At 44.2% G+C, this 16957-nt stretch overlaps 1 protein-coding gene across 6 annotated transcripts in view; it reads right to left on the bottom strand.

Moving 5' to 3' along the window:
• FYN (FYN proto-oncogene, Src family tyrosine kinase) overlaps nt 1-16957 on the bottom strand; it is a 188273-nt gene that overhangs the window by 92265 nt on the left and 79051 nt on the right. For all 6 annotated transcript variants that reach the window (XM_037894654.2, XM_037894653.2, XM_037894651.2 and 3 more), the window contains one exon: nt 10762-10822. The gene's annotated coding sequence lies outside the window, so the exon portion shown is untranslated. The remainder of the gene's footprint in view (nt 1-10761; nt 10823-16957) is intronic.

Below are 16957 nucleotides of genomic sequence, written 5' to 3' on the forward strand. Positions count from 1 at the left end.
AGTGTAGGAGTGGGCAAGGTTATTTCTTTGTTCAAACAAAATGTAGAAACTGTTCTTGGTCTGAATTCAGGCAGAGCCCCGCAGACAAACTTATCTTGGACGAAAATATCACATATGGCCTCTGTGACAAAGTTCCTCCTCTACCTTGAGTTGAAAAGACCTTGGTGGGTCTTGCGCTTAGTGGCAGATTTGCTCGCCTTGGAGATTCACGGCAGCCCTCAGTTTGGCCGTTTCCGTGAACCCACAGTCCAGGTCAACTTCTCCTGTGTCTGACCAGGAGTTGGGAGGTTTGGGGGAATTTGGGCCTGCCCTCTACTCCGGGTTCCAGCCCAGGGCCCTGTGGAATGCAGCTGCCTAGAGTGCCTCCTGGAACAGCTGCGTGACAGCTACAACTCCCTGGGCTACTTCCCCATGACCTCCTCCCAACACCTTCTTTATCCTCACCATAGGACCTTCCTCCTGGTGTCTGATAATACTTGTACTCCTCAGTACTCCAACAGTATGCGTTCTCACTCTCAACTCCTAGCGCCTCTTGCTCCCAGCTCCTCACACGCGCACCACAAACTGAAGTGAGCTCCTTTTTAAACTCAGGTGCCCTGATTAGCCTGCCTTAATTGATTCTAGCAGCTTCTTGATTGGCTGCAGGTGTTCTAATCAGCCTGTCTGTCTTAATTTCTCCAGAAGGTTCCTGATTGTTCTGGAACCTTCCCTCTTACCTTACCCAGGGAAAAGGGACCTACTTAACCTGGAGCTAATATATCTGCCTTCTATTACTTTCCTGTAGCCATCTGACCTGACCCTGTCACATATTCCTCGCCCCCCCTCAACACTACGGGGTTGGGCAACTTGGGATGTCAGGCAGTGTACTCGTGACAAGCCATCTGCATTGCCATGGTGGCTTCCAGCCCGGTGTTGTATGGTGAATTGGAAAGGTTGTAAGGAGAGGAACCATCTGGTCACCCTTGCGTTCTTCTCTTTATTTCGCCGCATCCACTGGAGGGGTGCATGGTCAGTCACAAGGGTAAACCGTTGTCCCAGAAGATAATAACGTAGTGTTTCCATGGCCCATTTCACAGCGAGACACTCTCTTTCAACCACAGCATACTTCTGCTCTCTTGGGAGGAGTTTCCTGCTGAGGTAGAGGATTGGGTGTTCTTCATCTCCGACCATCTGCGATAGGACAGCTCCCAATCCTACTTCAGATGCATCTGTTTGTAAAATGAATTCTTTGTTGAAGTCTGTAGCTATAAGCACGGGGTTACTGCAGAGGGCTAACCGTAGATCCATGAATGCTTTCTCCTGGCATCTGTCCACTTCACCATGCCTGGACCCCGGGCTTTTATCAGGTCTATCAGGGGAATCGCTCTGGTAGCAAAATGGAGAATAAATCGTCGGTAGTACCCCACCACACCCAGGAATGCCTGGACTTGCTTTTTCCGATTCGGCCGGGGCCAATTTTGGATAGCCTCTAGTTTTTTTAGTTGGGGCTTGACCATGCCCCTTCCTACAATGTAGCCAAGGTATTTAGCCTCGGCTAGCCCTATAGCACACTTGGCTGGGCTGGCTGTGAGGCCAGCCTGTCTTAGCGTGTCCAGAACCGCTTCCACCTTTTCTAAGTGGGTTTTCCAGTCGGGGGTGTGAATAATCACATCATCCAGTTATGCTGCATGCATAACTGGTATGGGGCCATAGGAGCTTGTCCATAAGACGCTGGAAGGTGGCAAGTGCCCCATGCAGTCCAAAAGGAAGAACAGTATATTGAAATAGACCCTCTGTGGTACAGAATGCCATCTTTTCTTTCGCATCTTTGGCAAGGGGAATCTGCCAGTATCGCTTTGTTAAATCAAGGGTGGTCAAAAATCGGGCACTGCCCAAGTGGTGAACTAACTCATCGATACAGGGTATGAGGTATGCATTGAATTTGGATATCTCATTCAGCCGGCGAAAGTCATTACAAAACCTAGTGTGCCATTGGGTTTGGGCACCAACACAATCAGGCTTGACCACTGACTGTGGGACTCTTTGATGACTCCCAGCTCCAACATCCTTTTTACCTCTGCCTTGATCTCCTCCCTTTTTGCCGCTGGGACCCGACAGGGCCTTAAAGTTACCTTTGCCCCAGAGTCTGTGATAATGTGGTGATATGCTTCAGTGGTCCGACCTAGTTTGGTTGAAAACATGTCCCGGTATTGGTTGATCATCTCAGTTACCTCCTTCTTCTGGTTTGGTGTCAGATCAGTGGATATCCTGATCTGCTCCTGCATGTAATTTTCCTGGATCGGGGTCTCTTGGGTCACTACACATGCCTCTCGTTGGTGCCAAGGCTTTAAGAAGTTAATGTGATAAATTTGTTCTTGTTTCCGGCGTCCTGGTTGCCACACCTTGTAGGTTACTTCTCCCACGGGTTCAACCACCTCTTAGGGCCCCTGCCATTAAGACAAAAGCTTGCTTTCTGCCATGGGTACCAACACCATCACCCGATCCCCTGGTTGGAACGGTCGGACTTTTGCCTGGGGATTGTAATGGGTTTGCTTGGCCTCCTGCGCCTTTTCCAAATGTTCCCGTACAATAGGGGTGACCTGGGCTATCCGTTCTCGCATCTGCAACACATGGTCAATTATATTTCTCCCCTCATGGGTTCCTCTTTCCAGATTTCTTTTGCGATATCTAGTATGCCACAGGGGCGGCGTCCGTATAATACTTCAAAGGGGGAAAACCCCGTTGAGGCCTGAGGTACCTCCCGGATTGCAAATGTAAGGTAGGGTAGTAGGGTGTCCCAATCCTTCCTGTCCTGATTTACCACTTTCCTTATCATTGCCTTGAGGGTTCAGTTAAACGTTTCTACCAGCCCATTGGTCTGCGGATGATAGACTGAAGTTCTCAGGGTATGTATATGGAGCAGCGTACAGAGGTCCTTCATTAGCTTCAACATAAATGGAGTACCTTGGTCTGTTAATATTTCCTTTGGTAGCTCCACTCAGGCAAAGATCCCCACCAACTCTTTAGCTATTGTTTTAGAGGCCGTGTTTCGCAGGGGGACGGCTTCTGGGTAGTGAGTAGCATAATCCAGAACTACAAGTATATATTGGTGGCCCCGGGCTGTCTTCTCCAGGGGTCCCACTAGGTCCATGGCTATTCACTCAAAGAAGACCTCTATCATGGGAAGGGGTACTGAAGGTGCCCTCAAGTGGGGGACGGAGACTGTGCAGCTGACACTCTGGGCAGGACGCACAGTACCTCCGCACTTCTTCATGTACTCCAGGCCAGAAGAATCATCGCAGGACCCCTGCCAGGGTCTTCTCTACCCCCAAATGCCCCCCAAAAAGATGACTATGGGCCAGACTTAATACAGCATTTTGGTGTTTTCGAGGTTCTAGGATCTGCTGTACCTTCCGCCCCTGTACTGGTGCAACCCGATATAAGAGATGCTTCTTCATTATGAAGTAGGGTCCTGGTCCCTGGGTTTCCCCTTCCACAGGGATCGCATTTATTTCGATCACCTCCTTCCTAATGTTGTCGTACCTTGGGTCTTCAGCTTAGTCCCGTCCAAAATTTCCTCTCCCGGGACTAATCTGCCCGAGATCTAGGGGACCAGTTTCTGTTGCCTCTCCTGGTTCAGGGTGTGGGTCAGACTCGGGTGCTTCTCCCTCCTGGGTGGCCTCCTTTTCAGCTGCTTGGGTCGGCCTATCTACGAGAGCGACCCTCTGGCTTTGGGCCAGTATTCAGGTTCCCAAAGCCTTAGCTGCCCTTCTTTCCCTTTTCATCTTTCTACCCCGTCTGGGAGTGGAGAACAAATCTGGGGATATTTCAGAGAAGATTGGGGGTTGACAGTCTACTGTGAATGCCTCACTAATTTCAGGGCTCCCCCCTTTCTCCAATTCCCCTCCTGGGAGTAAGTCTCCAAACCCTGGGAAGTCCCTCCCTATGAGCACCGGGTGTGGGAGTTTAGGGACTACACCTGCTGCTACCTCAGTAGTGTTCCCCTGAATTTCTATTTTTACTGGGATGGTGGGGTAATAACCAACTGTCCCATGGACACATGTTATCCCCATATGCTTAGCCCACAGCAGCTGACTATGATTCACGAGCTTCCCCAAGACAAGCATGATAGCACTCCCTGAATCAACCAGTGCTGTGGTCTCTACCCCATTTACCTTCACTGGTCTGGTGTACATATATGGGGTTAGTGAGACCCCCACAAGGTGGATTAGGGAGCATGGGTCTGCCCAGTTCCCCAGGTTACACTGCATAGGCTCCTCAGCATTGGGACACTGTGAAGCTATGTGTCCCCACTCCCCGCAGGCGTAACATCTGTATGGAGCCCTAGGCGTTCCCCGGTCTCTTGGTTTGGGTAGTCTAACATCACGATCCTCTTCCCCCTCAGTGCTCCGACTCTTTGTGGCTTCTGGTGGGCCTTCAGCCCCTCTCTTTGTCCACCTGGGTTCTCCTGGCGGCCCAGTCACCCGAGCTCTAGGGCTTGGTGCTGCTAGTTTAACCCGGGGTGCTTCTTCCTTAACTGGTCGGGTCAGCTCCCTCGCCGTCCTTTGCCTTTCTACCAGTGCGACAACTTCGTCGTAGGTGGAGGGTTCGTTCTGGCTTACCCAGGTGCGAAGGTCTGGCGGTAGTCCTCTCATGTACCGGTTGATGACAAGAACCTCTAGTATTTCCTCCGGACTCCGGGACTCAGTTCGTAACCACTTTCGTGCGAGATGGATGAGGTCATATAATTGGAACCGTGGGGTTTTGTTTTCCTGGTACTTCCACTCATGATATTGCTGGGCCCGCACTGCGGTCGATACCCCAGATCTGGCCAGGATCTCTGCTTTCAGCTGGGGGTAGTCTGCCGCTGCCTCTTCAGGCAAATCATAGTGGGCCTTCTGGGCCTCCCCACACAGGAATGGAGCGAGGATGCCAGACCACTGTTCTTGGGCCCAAGCCTCCCGCAGGGCTGTCCTCTCAAAGGCCAGGAGGTATGCCCTACATCATCCTCCCGCGTCGTTTTCTGCAGCCAATTGCTGGCCCACATGATCTGGGTCCCATCATGGCCGCAGTTCAGCTCTGTAAGGGCCTTTATCTGGTTTACCAGTTCCCGCAACATAGCTCAGTCTTGAGCAGCCTGGTCCACCAGCAGGCGATTAGTCTCTTGCTGCAGCCGCACTGCCTCCTGTTGGGCGGCTGCCCGGACACAGGTAGCCTCCTGCTGGGCAGCCGTGGCTTGTATCAGTGCCCACACTATGTCCTCCATTGTGAAGAAAAAAAAATAAACCCTCTCCCTTCCCCCCCACCCAAAAGCCTCCTTCTTCTGCCGCGCTGTGCACACCAGATCCCACTCCTGACACCAGTTGTGACAAAGTACCTCCTCTACCTTGGTGGGTCTTGCGCTTAGTGGCAGATTTACTCACCTCGGAGATTCACGGCAGCCCTCAGTTTGGCTGTTTCCGTGAACCCACAGTCCAGGTCAGCTTCTCCTGTGTCTGACCAGGAGTTGGGAGGTTTGGGGGAACCCGGGCCCGCCCACCCTCTACTCCGGGTTCCAGCCCAGGGCCCTGTGGAATGTAGCTGTCTAGAGTGCCTCCTGGAACAGCTGTGCGACAGCTACAACTCCCTGTGCTACTTCCCCATGACCTCCTCCCAACACCTTCTTTATCCTCACCATAGGACCTTCCTCCTGGTGTCTGATAATGTTTGTACTCCTTAGTCCTCCAACAGTATGCGTTCTCACTCTCAACTCCTAGCGCCTCTTGCTCCCAGCTCCTCACACGCGCACCACAAACTGAAGCAAGCTCCTTTTTAAACTCAGGTGCCCTGATTAGCCTGCCTTAATTGATTCTCGCAGCTTCTTGATTGGCTGCAGGTATTCTAATCAGCCTGTCTTAATTGTCTCCAGAAGGATCCTGATTGTTCTGGAACCTTCCCTGTACCTTACCCAGGGAAAAGGGACCTACTTAACCTTGGGCTAATATATCTGCCTTCTATTACTTTCCTGTAGCCATCTGGCCCGACCCTGTCACATCTCTTACAAGGTATGACCTGAAGGTCCCTGACTTTTTTGCCTGAACAAGTGGCCACAAGAAACTCCATAAGGTAAAGCAGATGTAATTGAAGTGAGGGGCTGTGAGAACAACAGAACCCCAGACTTCAGACAGTAGTAGCAGCAGAATGGAACTGGCATGCACTCACATTTGGATGGCCTTGCAGAAATTCCAGGATGTCTACAACTGTAGACTGCTAGTAGTCTATTTTCATTCTTCTACACCTCTAAAGAGGTCATGGAAGTAGATTGTTTTCTAAAGTATAGCACAGTAGAGTTGGCTAGTTGACAGTCCCCTAAGATTTGAGACTCAGCTACTTAGCAGCCATGCCATAAAATTCCAAAGTGAGCTGGGGCTGAGGCAAGTTGCTGAAGCAGATGCTCTGTGACCAGCAGTCTGATGGGTCTTTCTACGGACAGGTTTACTAGATCTGCGTACCACACTTCCTTGACAAATTTGAGGCAATAAGAAGGAGCTTTCCTGGGGATCTGGCAATCTCAAGGGCCAGGGAAAAATATATGAACTCCAAGTTGAAGCTCCAGTTGATTGCTAATATGCCTGTACTGTTTGATAAGGGGTTTTTAACCTTCTGTAAAAGCTCCTTGTCCTTTTGTTTGGACTTTGAGTTGAGCTAACAAGCTCATGATTGACCCCCATTTTCAAGGCATCTGCTCAAAACACTCTGGAATTGATTTCTCAATCTCCAGGCTTATCAGTACCCTGCCCCACCAGGCCAGAAAGGCCGTGTTCCCTCCATGACAGCTGAAGTATGTCCCCTGTTATCTTGTTGCTCTTTGAGGCTGCGGCAGACTACTTTTTCTACAGGTCAATCATTGTGCTCTTTGACCGGACTTAGATTGCTGCATTCTTGTTCTTTGAATGGAAATTTACCAGAGCAGTCCAACCACCTAAGTCTGCTGATGGACCATTACTTTAGTGTCAAGGACCACTGCCCTTAGACTATGGCTTTGCCCAGATGTACTCCCTAGCCCTTGAGGCTTGACATACATCAAACATTAGGATTTTCCAATCCAGGAAGCCCATGGGCACTCCTTGGCTTCTTATAGTTTAGGCAACACTTTACAGAAAGCTGGACTTTTATTAGGATCACTAGTTGCTTGTGTTATCCCTCAATTCTGTCTTCCATTGTGGTAACAAACCACTGCAGAAATCTCTTGGGGTAGTGAGCTCACGTTACTACTCTGAGGCTCACTGGTCTACATCCTGGGGTCTGTGGGCAATTTTAGTAAATATTCTTACTCAGCCTCTCCTTGTGCGTGATATAGCTGCAACAGCACATCATGCGTGGTTCTCAGTACAAAAGCTAAAAACTCTCAACAGAAAATTGCTTAAAATAAGAAATATCAATATTGTTTAAGTACATCTGTACAGGTTTTAGTATGCATTTAATTTCTTCGCTAAATTCTGATATTAGCAAAATTTTTGCTGTTATTTCTTATCTTTAATAGCAGATGATGCGCTTTGCATTAGGTTAAGCAATGTACTTTTAAATATATATTGGCTAATCCAGATCTTTTTATACAAAACAAAGGCATATATCCTTTCTTCTGTCAGGGAAAAAAACCCAGTGTTCTCAGAGCTCTTTGAGTTTTAGAGTTACACCTCTGTAGGCAATTCTACACTGGAACCTTCCAACAGCAGAATATGGAGTAGACCTCCTTTGCAATCTGCATGTCCTTTCTTGAAGGGAATCCCTGCCCAATTTCATGTCTTGCCAAGTTTACAGGGACAGTAGTGGTTCAATGTTCTGCTGGTGTTGATTCCATAAGAACAGAAAGAGAAGCTGGGCTTCCTGACACCAAACAAAATTGAGTCGTTGGGCCTGTAGTAGGTGACTTCTGGGAGCTCTGTAGACCATTGTCTACAGCCAAGCTCTGCGTTACAACCGCATTTGCTCCAACCCCTCAGACAGAGACAAACACCTACAAGATCTCTATCAAGCATTCTTACAACTACAATACCCACCTGCAGAAGTGAAGAAACAGATTGATAGAGCCAGAAGAGTTCCCAGAAGTCACCTACTACAGGACAGGCCTAACAAAGATAATAACAGAACGCCACTAGCCGTCACCTTCAGCCCCCAACTAAAACCCCTCCAACGCATTATTAAGGATCTACAACCTATCCTGAAGGATGACCCAACACTCTCACAAATCTTGGGAGACAGGCCAGCCCTTGCCTACAGACAGCCCCCCAACCTGAAGCAAATACTCACCAGCAACCACATACCACACAACAGAACCACTAACCCAGGAACCTATCCTTGCAACAAAGCCCATTGCCAACTGTGCCCACATATCTATTCAGGGGACACCATCACAGGGCCTAATCACATCAGCCACACTATCAGAGGCTTGTTCACCTGCACATCCACCAATGTGATATATGCCATCATGTGCCAGCAATGCCCCTCTGCCATGTACATTGGTCAAACTGGACAGTCTCTACGTAAAAGAATAAATGGACACAAATCAGATGTCAAGAATTATAACATTCATAAACCCAATCGGAGAACACTTCAATCTCTCTGGTCACGCAATTACAGACATGAAAGTTGCGATATTGCAACAAAAAAAACTTCAAAACCAGACTCCAGCGAGAGACTGTTCAATTGGAATTCATTTGCAAATTGGATACAATTAACTTAGGCTTGAATAGAGACTGGGAGTGGCTAAGTCATTATGCAAGGTAACCTATTTCCCCTTGTTTTTTCCTACCCCTCCCCCCTCAGACGTTCTTGTTAAACCCTGGATTTGTGCTGGAAATGGCCCACCTTGATTATCATACACATTGTAAGGAGAGTGATCACTCTAGATAAGCTATTACCAGCAGGAGAGTGGGTTTGTGGAGGGAGAAAAAATCTTTTGTAGTGGTAAACACCCATTTTTTCATGCTTTGTGTGTATAAAAAGATCTTCTATACTTTCCACAGTATGCATCCGATGAAGTGAGCTGTAGCTCACGGAAGCTTATGCTCAAATAAATTGGTTAGTCTCTAAGGTGCCACAAGTACTCCTTTTCTTTTATTGTTAGGCAGTGCCACCTATGGCCTAAAGTCAGCAGTACCACTTAAGGTGCTCACAGGTCACATGCAGCTGATGCAAAAAAACAGGAAAAACCCTGGTTTTAGTAAACCCAATTGAAACAGAATCCCCTTCCTCCACCCAAAACAGCACATGATCACCCTAGCTGCCTACTCCCATCTCTCTTTTTTGTTTAGTCTAGCCAGCCAGCATACTGATGCTCTACCTGCTGGGAGACAAACAAATGAGATATAGGAGCTGACAGTCCATTATGTAATGGTGCCCCTGGCTGGGTCACCTGCGACTGACAACTGAACTGAACTCAAAGAAATGCAATAGCTCTGTCTCCTTCTGGGCAGGGAGCAACTGTTCCAACAGTTAACTCCCAGGAGTGACAGAGATTTCAGCCCAAAGAGTTCTCTGTGACTGAAAACACTGTTGCAAAGAAATGTGCCATCTCTACCTGAGCTATAACTTTAGTTTTTTACACTATTACTGTGATGGATATTGCAACCTCATGCAATATCTTTGGGGACCATACTGTATTAAGTTACTGAATGGCTTATGTATCATTGTGGGCCAGACATCATATGCAACTCCAGGGAGGAAGGTTACCACAGCTTCTCTAGGAACCAAAAACAGTGGGGGGTGATTAAGGTAAATCACTTAGGTTGTAAATACCACCAGAGACGTACCAACCCCTGGGGAGGCTTATATATACACTGGCTTAAACTGGGGTTTCCAGAGACTAGCAAAGACATAAAAAGGCTAGGTTTAAATGGACTCAGGGCCTTTTTTCTGAACCAGCAAAAATGGACAGGACCTTCTGTCCAAGGAGGGCCCCCAAATATTGCAGAAAGGTTGGAAAGACTTTGTCCTACTAGGTATCCATAAGACTGATTCCCGGTATCACTAACATGTTTTTAAATCTTTGTTTTTATTATGTTTTCTCTGCAATGTTTTTACCTTGAGAATAAATGTGCTAGCTTAGAAAGAGCTGTGTGGTAACACGCAACTGCGAAGCAATACACTGCTTTTTCTCCAACAGCTATGAACAAAGTGCAGGCACTGGCACTAAGGCAGACAGGCTGGCTGGCGATATCACAGGGTCAGGCAGGGGTGTATGCAGGCTTACCGCCCCCCACCCCCCACGCCCCCAATCGAAAGGCAGTTGGACAAGGGTTCCCTGTTCAGAAACCGGGGTGGCTGGAGACCTGACTGGGTACTCTGGGAGTGGACCACAGAGGTGCGTGATACAGGTGTTATCCTGAAACTGTGACCGTTATCATACACTTTGTTTTTTTTTTTTAAATTAGGTCTTTATGATTCCTCTGCTTTAGGTTTTAGCTTAGAGGCTTTTAAGTACTCTATAACAGCTGCAGCACTAAGCAGAAGCCATTCAGCAATTAAACTGTCAAGTGCATTCCTTGCCTTAAGGCCCAACGTGGGTTTTTTTAATTTATTTATTTTTTTTAAAAAACATATCTCATTATCCCCTGAAAGTCTCCATACAAAAAATAAAAAATAAAAAAAAAAATTGAAAAAATATAATCAGCATTAATGCCTTCGTAAAGTTAGATTTTCCACAAGCAAGACAGGTTTCAAACTGGAAATGAAAAAGGTTCAAATAGTTTCCCTCCACAATCATCACTGTAAAACAAAAGCAATAAAGGCAGCACCACTTACCAGAATGTCCCCCCCCAATTAAAGTAAGTTGATATTCACCACATTTCTTCTAAAACAGGTCCTGCAAAGAGAGAGAGAGAGAGATTGCTTAGTGACTGACTCATTTTCACAACTAAAACAATGTGAATTATATTACAGCACTTTTTCCACTTGCACCTTCCCCCCTCCATTTTTAGGCAAGAGATAATTGGATTTGGTCTTTCACAACTCATTTCTGAAATCCATCAGTTCATCACACAAAACATTAAAATGATTACAGAATCCCTTCAGACCTGCTCAGACAGATCACTGTTACTGACTACTGGTTATTCAGGTTTCAGCAATGTAAGGTCAATAATATGCAATAGGTAGCAGTAGCAATGAAAATTTGCCAATTATTTTAATCACAACCCCAATACATTGGTTAACCTGATGATCACTCTTTGGTAAAGCAAAGGAATTGATACATTGGTTTTATAATACTGCAGTCTGCCTTAAGCTTTTAGTAGATTTGAAATCTACATGTAAGAAAAGAAATATATGTCTAAAAAAATCAATCTTTAGATTTTGTTTGTATGTACAATGTATTGCAATTAGCAAAAGGTAAAAAAGACTAGACGGACATGTATCAAGACAGACTTCAGGAACAGTTTGAGAAGCATTGTGAGTAACACTGACAAGCGCCACTATTTTACCAAGACTGAGTAAATTTCAGATGACAGTTATTTTTTCCTCCGGCAAATCATTAGACAGAATGACTGAGTGTACACTAGCAGAAATGTCAAAAAAAAATTTTGGAAAAAAAAATTGCTGAAGGAGAGAAAGAAGCTGCATTTTTGTTAGTATACAAATTTGGGGGAGAGAGCAAAAGCATGGACTCAAAATTGAGGGGAGGGAAAGGACTCTGCCAACAGTACCTTATGGCTTAGTAAGTGGAAATAGACATGTATGTAACTACATGTCAAAAGTCAGTTTCAGGTTTTTCCCCTACATCAACACAATAATAATATAAAGCAGTTTTTAAAATGAACTTTTCAATGTCTTTGTATTAAGATTGGGGCTAAATATGGAAAAGAGCGAGTTTTCTAGATCCATCATTAAGCAGAAAGGGTTCAGAAGTGCAAGCACCGACTCCACGTGCATGCATTCTGATAAAAAACTGCGTTGTTAGAAGAATTTGACTAAATACCCAAAACATATGGAAAAACGTTTCATAAGGACCCAAAAGAGAAGGGGGAAAATATGCTGAGTTGGCAGCCCGAATAGAGAATCTTCTAAGAAATAGAGAGGGTGGGGTAGAGGCGGCTACGGAGTTAAAGCTGACAGAGTAATCTTACAATTTTGCACGAAAGATTTAAAGGCCTGAATTATTGATGCAACAGCATTGCAGAAGCTACAGTGTTGGCAGATGATTACACCAGTAACCTTCCCGAAATCATGGCATGCACATGTGTAGGAAGGGAAGCAGAGAGGATTTCCTGGGTTGGATTACCTTTTTCAGATCAGATTAGATGATTATTTTTACACAGAAGTAGCTGAAGGAATCTATAGTATGGGAAAATCCTGATTTAAAAAAAAAAAAAAAAAGCCTCCACATCTAAAACTCTCTCTCTAAATCACAGGGGTTGGACCTACAATGCTCTGGACCCAGGTTGGGAAGCAGGTCTACAATGCCTTAAGTCTAACTGCTCAGAGTTTGATGTTGTACACAAAGATTTGGCATAAAGGACTCTAGCAGGAAAACTGAAAATAAAAGTGGAAAATATTTCCTCCGAAGTATTAGGGGCAGAAACACTTGTTACGGATCTTAGTTTGGTGGTTGAGTGTAAAATGATCACCAAGTTTAAAGCTGGGTGGAATTCCTGAAGACACTACAAAAGACTGCATTGAAATAATTTTCTGAGACTTGGTTAAGACACTTATAATTCCAGTACAGTCCATTTCCTTCTCAGCTGCTAGGCATTTGGGTTGGGGGGAAAAAAAGCAATTAAAAAGTCTACTTCTATCGCAAAACAATTTGGGTAACATAGGTACCTAGTCAGTTAAAGTTTTAAGAGGAGAAAGGCTTTTGGATGTTCTTGAATAGCAACTGTCCCAAATTGGGATGTATGGTATAGTTATCTTTAAAGCCACATGAGAGAACAAGATGGTTATTTCAGTTCCTTGCTGACTTTACACTGTTGCCTCAAAATTACTGGTCAAAGTTTGTTTGAATTTCTTTATATCTATCTTGTATTTTGTCTGAATGAAGCAATTTTATACTTTGTTCTGCTAGTATTGAAAACAATCAGACATTTTTAAAACCTCAGAAGGCAGAAATTGTGACCTTACGATCAAAACCATGAACTTCTCCTTGAAGTAGTTTGGGCTTCTAAGTATTTCAAGAACTGGCCTTCTTGTCCTAAAGAGAGATGGAGAAGAGACAGCCAAAACCCAAGACATTTCTCATACCAATCCAGTGAACCAACAGGGGCCAGAAACAGAAGTGCAGGATTCCCCTTATTTGCTAACAGTCAAACAGTAAAGGAAACTAAAATATTACCTCCTATGGTTTGTTATAACGTGAATACTACAGAGTTCTCTCTATAGCCTTGGATATACTGGGCATCTTGCACACTGCAGGAACTCGATACACTAAGACCTCCCTCCCTCAGTGGAACTGGACAGTAGGGTGGGAAAACATTTGAGACACAGGCTTGATAGGTATTTTTGTTTGACCACAGGTAGTGAATCCTATTTAAGGACCATTTGGGCAGAGTATCTTGTTAAAGGTTCAGAAAATGACATTTTAGCATGCCTCTAGCCTACCATTCTAAAAACTGAAAGAAAGTTCAGGGATTTTGTCAAGTTTTGTTAGATTAGCCTCATTTTGGAAAGTAATGTAATATGTGGCCTGTCTATCTCTTTATTTACAGAGGAAACCTGGTGTTTGGAAAGAAGAAACAAAAGAGATGTGTTCCCTATAAAGGGAAGCAACAATTCTGGTTACATGGACTTTGGAACCAAATGACGGTGCTGTATAGGTGGTTGAACAGTGGCAGGCTGAGAGCACAAAAGACTTCTCCAATGATATAAGTAAAATTTCAAGTTTCTGTCATTTAAGGTTAGAGCCTACTTAGAGGATCTGTTTGTAGTGCCTGTACAGATAGGCAGGCAGAGTTCATAATTCTTTATTCTACTTCAATAATTCCCAAATAACAATCCCTTTAACTGAAGACAATCTGAAATAGGATTTGTGATGGGTTGGATCACAGAAACCCCTTGGAAGCTGCCACCTGATGTGCCAAGATTACTTCTGCTTCTGCTTTCCTGCCTTGTCAGTTTAGGACTTCAGTGCCCTGCCTGGTTTAAGCCAGACCCGCTAGCCTGCTGCAAACCCAGACCCAGGTCTGAACCACGTACCCTAACAGCTGTAGGCTTAACTGAAAGCAGCTTACATAAGTGTTCCTGTCCTTGACACTCAGATGCCCAACTCCCAATGGGGCCCAAACCCTGAATAAATCCATTTTACCCTGTATAAAGTTTTACAGGGTAAACTCATAAATTGTTTGCCCTCTATAACACTGATAGAGAGATATGCACAGCTGTTCCCCCCCCCCCCAAGTATTAATACATACTCTGGGTTAATTAATAAGTAAAAAGTGATTTTATTAAATACAGAAAGTAGAATTTAAGTGTTTCCAAGTAGTAACAGACAGAACAAAGTGAACAGCCAAGCAAAATAAAACACACAAGTCTATGTCTAATCAAACAGAATACAGATAAAATCTCACCCTTAGAGATGTTTCAATAAGTTTCTTTCACAGACTGGACACCTTCCTAGTCTGGGCACAATCCTTACCCCTGGTACAGCCCTTGTTCCAGCTCAGGTGATAGCTAGGAGATTCCTCATGATGGCTGCCCCCTTTGTTCTGTTCCACCCCCTATATGGATTTGGCACGAGGCGGGAATCTTTGTCTCTCTGGGTCCTCCCCCCCATCTAAATGGAAAAGCACCAGGTTTAAGATGGATTTCAGTACCAGGTGACATGGTCACATTTCCTGTGAGACTCCAAGCCTTCATTCCTCCCAGCCTAACTCACAGGAAGGCCTGCCTGCAAACAGAGCCATCCACAGTCAATTGTTCTGGTTGATGGGAGCCATCAAGATTCCAAACCACCATTAATGGCCCACACTTTGCATAATTAAAATAGGCCCTCAGAGTTATATTTCATATTTCTAGTTTCAGATACAAGAGTGATACATTTATACAAATGGGATGACTACACTCAGTAGATTATAAGCTTTGTAATGATACCTTACAAGAGACCTTTTGCATGAAGCATATTTCAGTTACATTATAGTCACACTCACTAGCATATTTTCATAAAATCATATAGAGTGCAATGTCACAGGATTCTGATATTGTTAATAGTCTCCAATCACTGACAGGCACCTTTGAGAGGAACTAAAAAGACATTGGGAGAGGCAGGGACAGAAAAAGGCAATACATTGAATACAAGGTCTAAGCCATAGATATTCTGGTTTCCTTCCCCGAACAGTGCTATAAGTAGAGCTGGTCAGGAAATGTTGTTTGTGGTCCCATTACAAGTTTAAAAAAAATTGTTTTCATTAATTTTTCTTCAGAAGTTTTTGGGTTTGTTGAAAAAAAAAAAATCAGCTTCTTCCCTCCCCCGACACTGAAATTTCAGTTGTGATTTTCAGTGAAAACTGAAAAAAAAAAAAAAAAGAGAAAATAGTGGACATTTTCCTTGGAAGTGTCTTATTGTGTGACAAAAGTAAGGGGTTTTTTTGTTTGAAAAAAGTTTAAAATGACAACTTTTGATCAGCACTAGCCACAAGGAGGCTAGCAAGAGTCAGTGCATACACAAGAAAAGCACAATGTCCAAAGGGGTACTATCGCTATTGTAGGTATGTAATATGGGGAACCCAAGAAACCTTTAGTTCCATTCCCTTCGTCACTTTGGAGAAAAGAATAAGGAGGAGGTAGGGCACTGTGAATGACACCACACTATTTAAAAGGTAGAGAACCTCTCTAATTCACTCATTTTGTTTTTTAATGTATCTAAAAATGTATATGTTACAGTACACTAAAACAACCAACCTTTTTATAATATTTTAATAGGAACTATTCCTGACCCATGTCAGTCTCCTCAAAAAAGCAGCAATAAAAAACGTTAGTGCAATCCACACCATCACATTTTGTTTATTCCATCTATTTTTATTTATTTTTTGCCTTTAAGTGTCCCATACCTTTTCCACCATTAACGTAAAATAGCAAAAGCTGGATGCTAATATAAGAACATGGAAGTATAAAATATAAATGTAATGAAAGTTACATACACAATAACATTTTATTTAGCAACGGCATCTGATATAGCTTTTAGACATCATTTATATTACCAGCCACTGGACTGGGCCTCCAAGGTCTTGGTTCTGGGACAAGGTTCATGTGGGAAGTCGCTTAATCTATCTGTGCATCAACTCCCCATCTGTAAGAGGGGGATTTTCATCTCTCCTCACACTGGTTTTAGGAGGGCAGATTTAGTCATGTTTGTGACATGCTCAGATATTACATTGATGAGAGCCACAGAAAAGTCTCTAAATAAATACTGACAAATACTGCCAGTTTCAATGGCTGGGTTGAATCTGGTTAATAAATAGGCATTATTTAGCCTTACTGGCTATCCAAAACAACCCAATCAGAATCTCATATTTTGGTTCTTATCCTGCTACTTCACACGATTACAATTAGGAGGAAAAAAGAAGAAGAAGAAAGGTACAAGTTTAAAAGTTTCGCTATCACTGAGAAACCTGGATCAGTATCTGCAGTTAGTGAAGGTTCTAGTGTAAGATTTGGATCTACTGTATAAAGAAAGGTGGTGTTCACTACTGTGCTAAATACTGACCCTAGTGTAGTACAGATTTTAGCATTATAGTTTAGATTTATTATACATCTGTATAGACTTACATTCTCTATTTTAAATGTGTGGGTTTTTCTGGATCATATATTAATCTATTAAGTATTACCCTCTCTTCAATAGATTGTAATTACAGGGTGTTAGTAAAAATTTTGCTCTACCTTTCTTAGTCACACTGGGGTCTCCATGTAGTCTCTAAGGTGCCACAAGTACTCCTTTTCTTTTTGCGAATATAGACTAACACGGCTGTTACTCTGAAACACGTTATGCAAGTGACATTAGTATCCCCTATGAGTT

This window comes from Chelonia mydas, chromosome 3 (genome assembly GCF_015237465.2).
Source record: "Chelonia mydas isolate rCheMyd1 chromosome 3, rCheMyd1.pri.v2, whole genome shotgun sequence".
NCBI classification, from domain to species: domain Eukaryota; kingdom Metazoa; phylum Chordata; order Testudines; family Cheloniidae; genus Chelonia; species Chelonia mydas.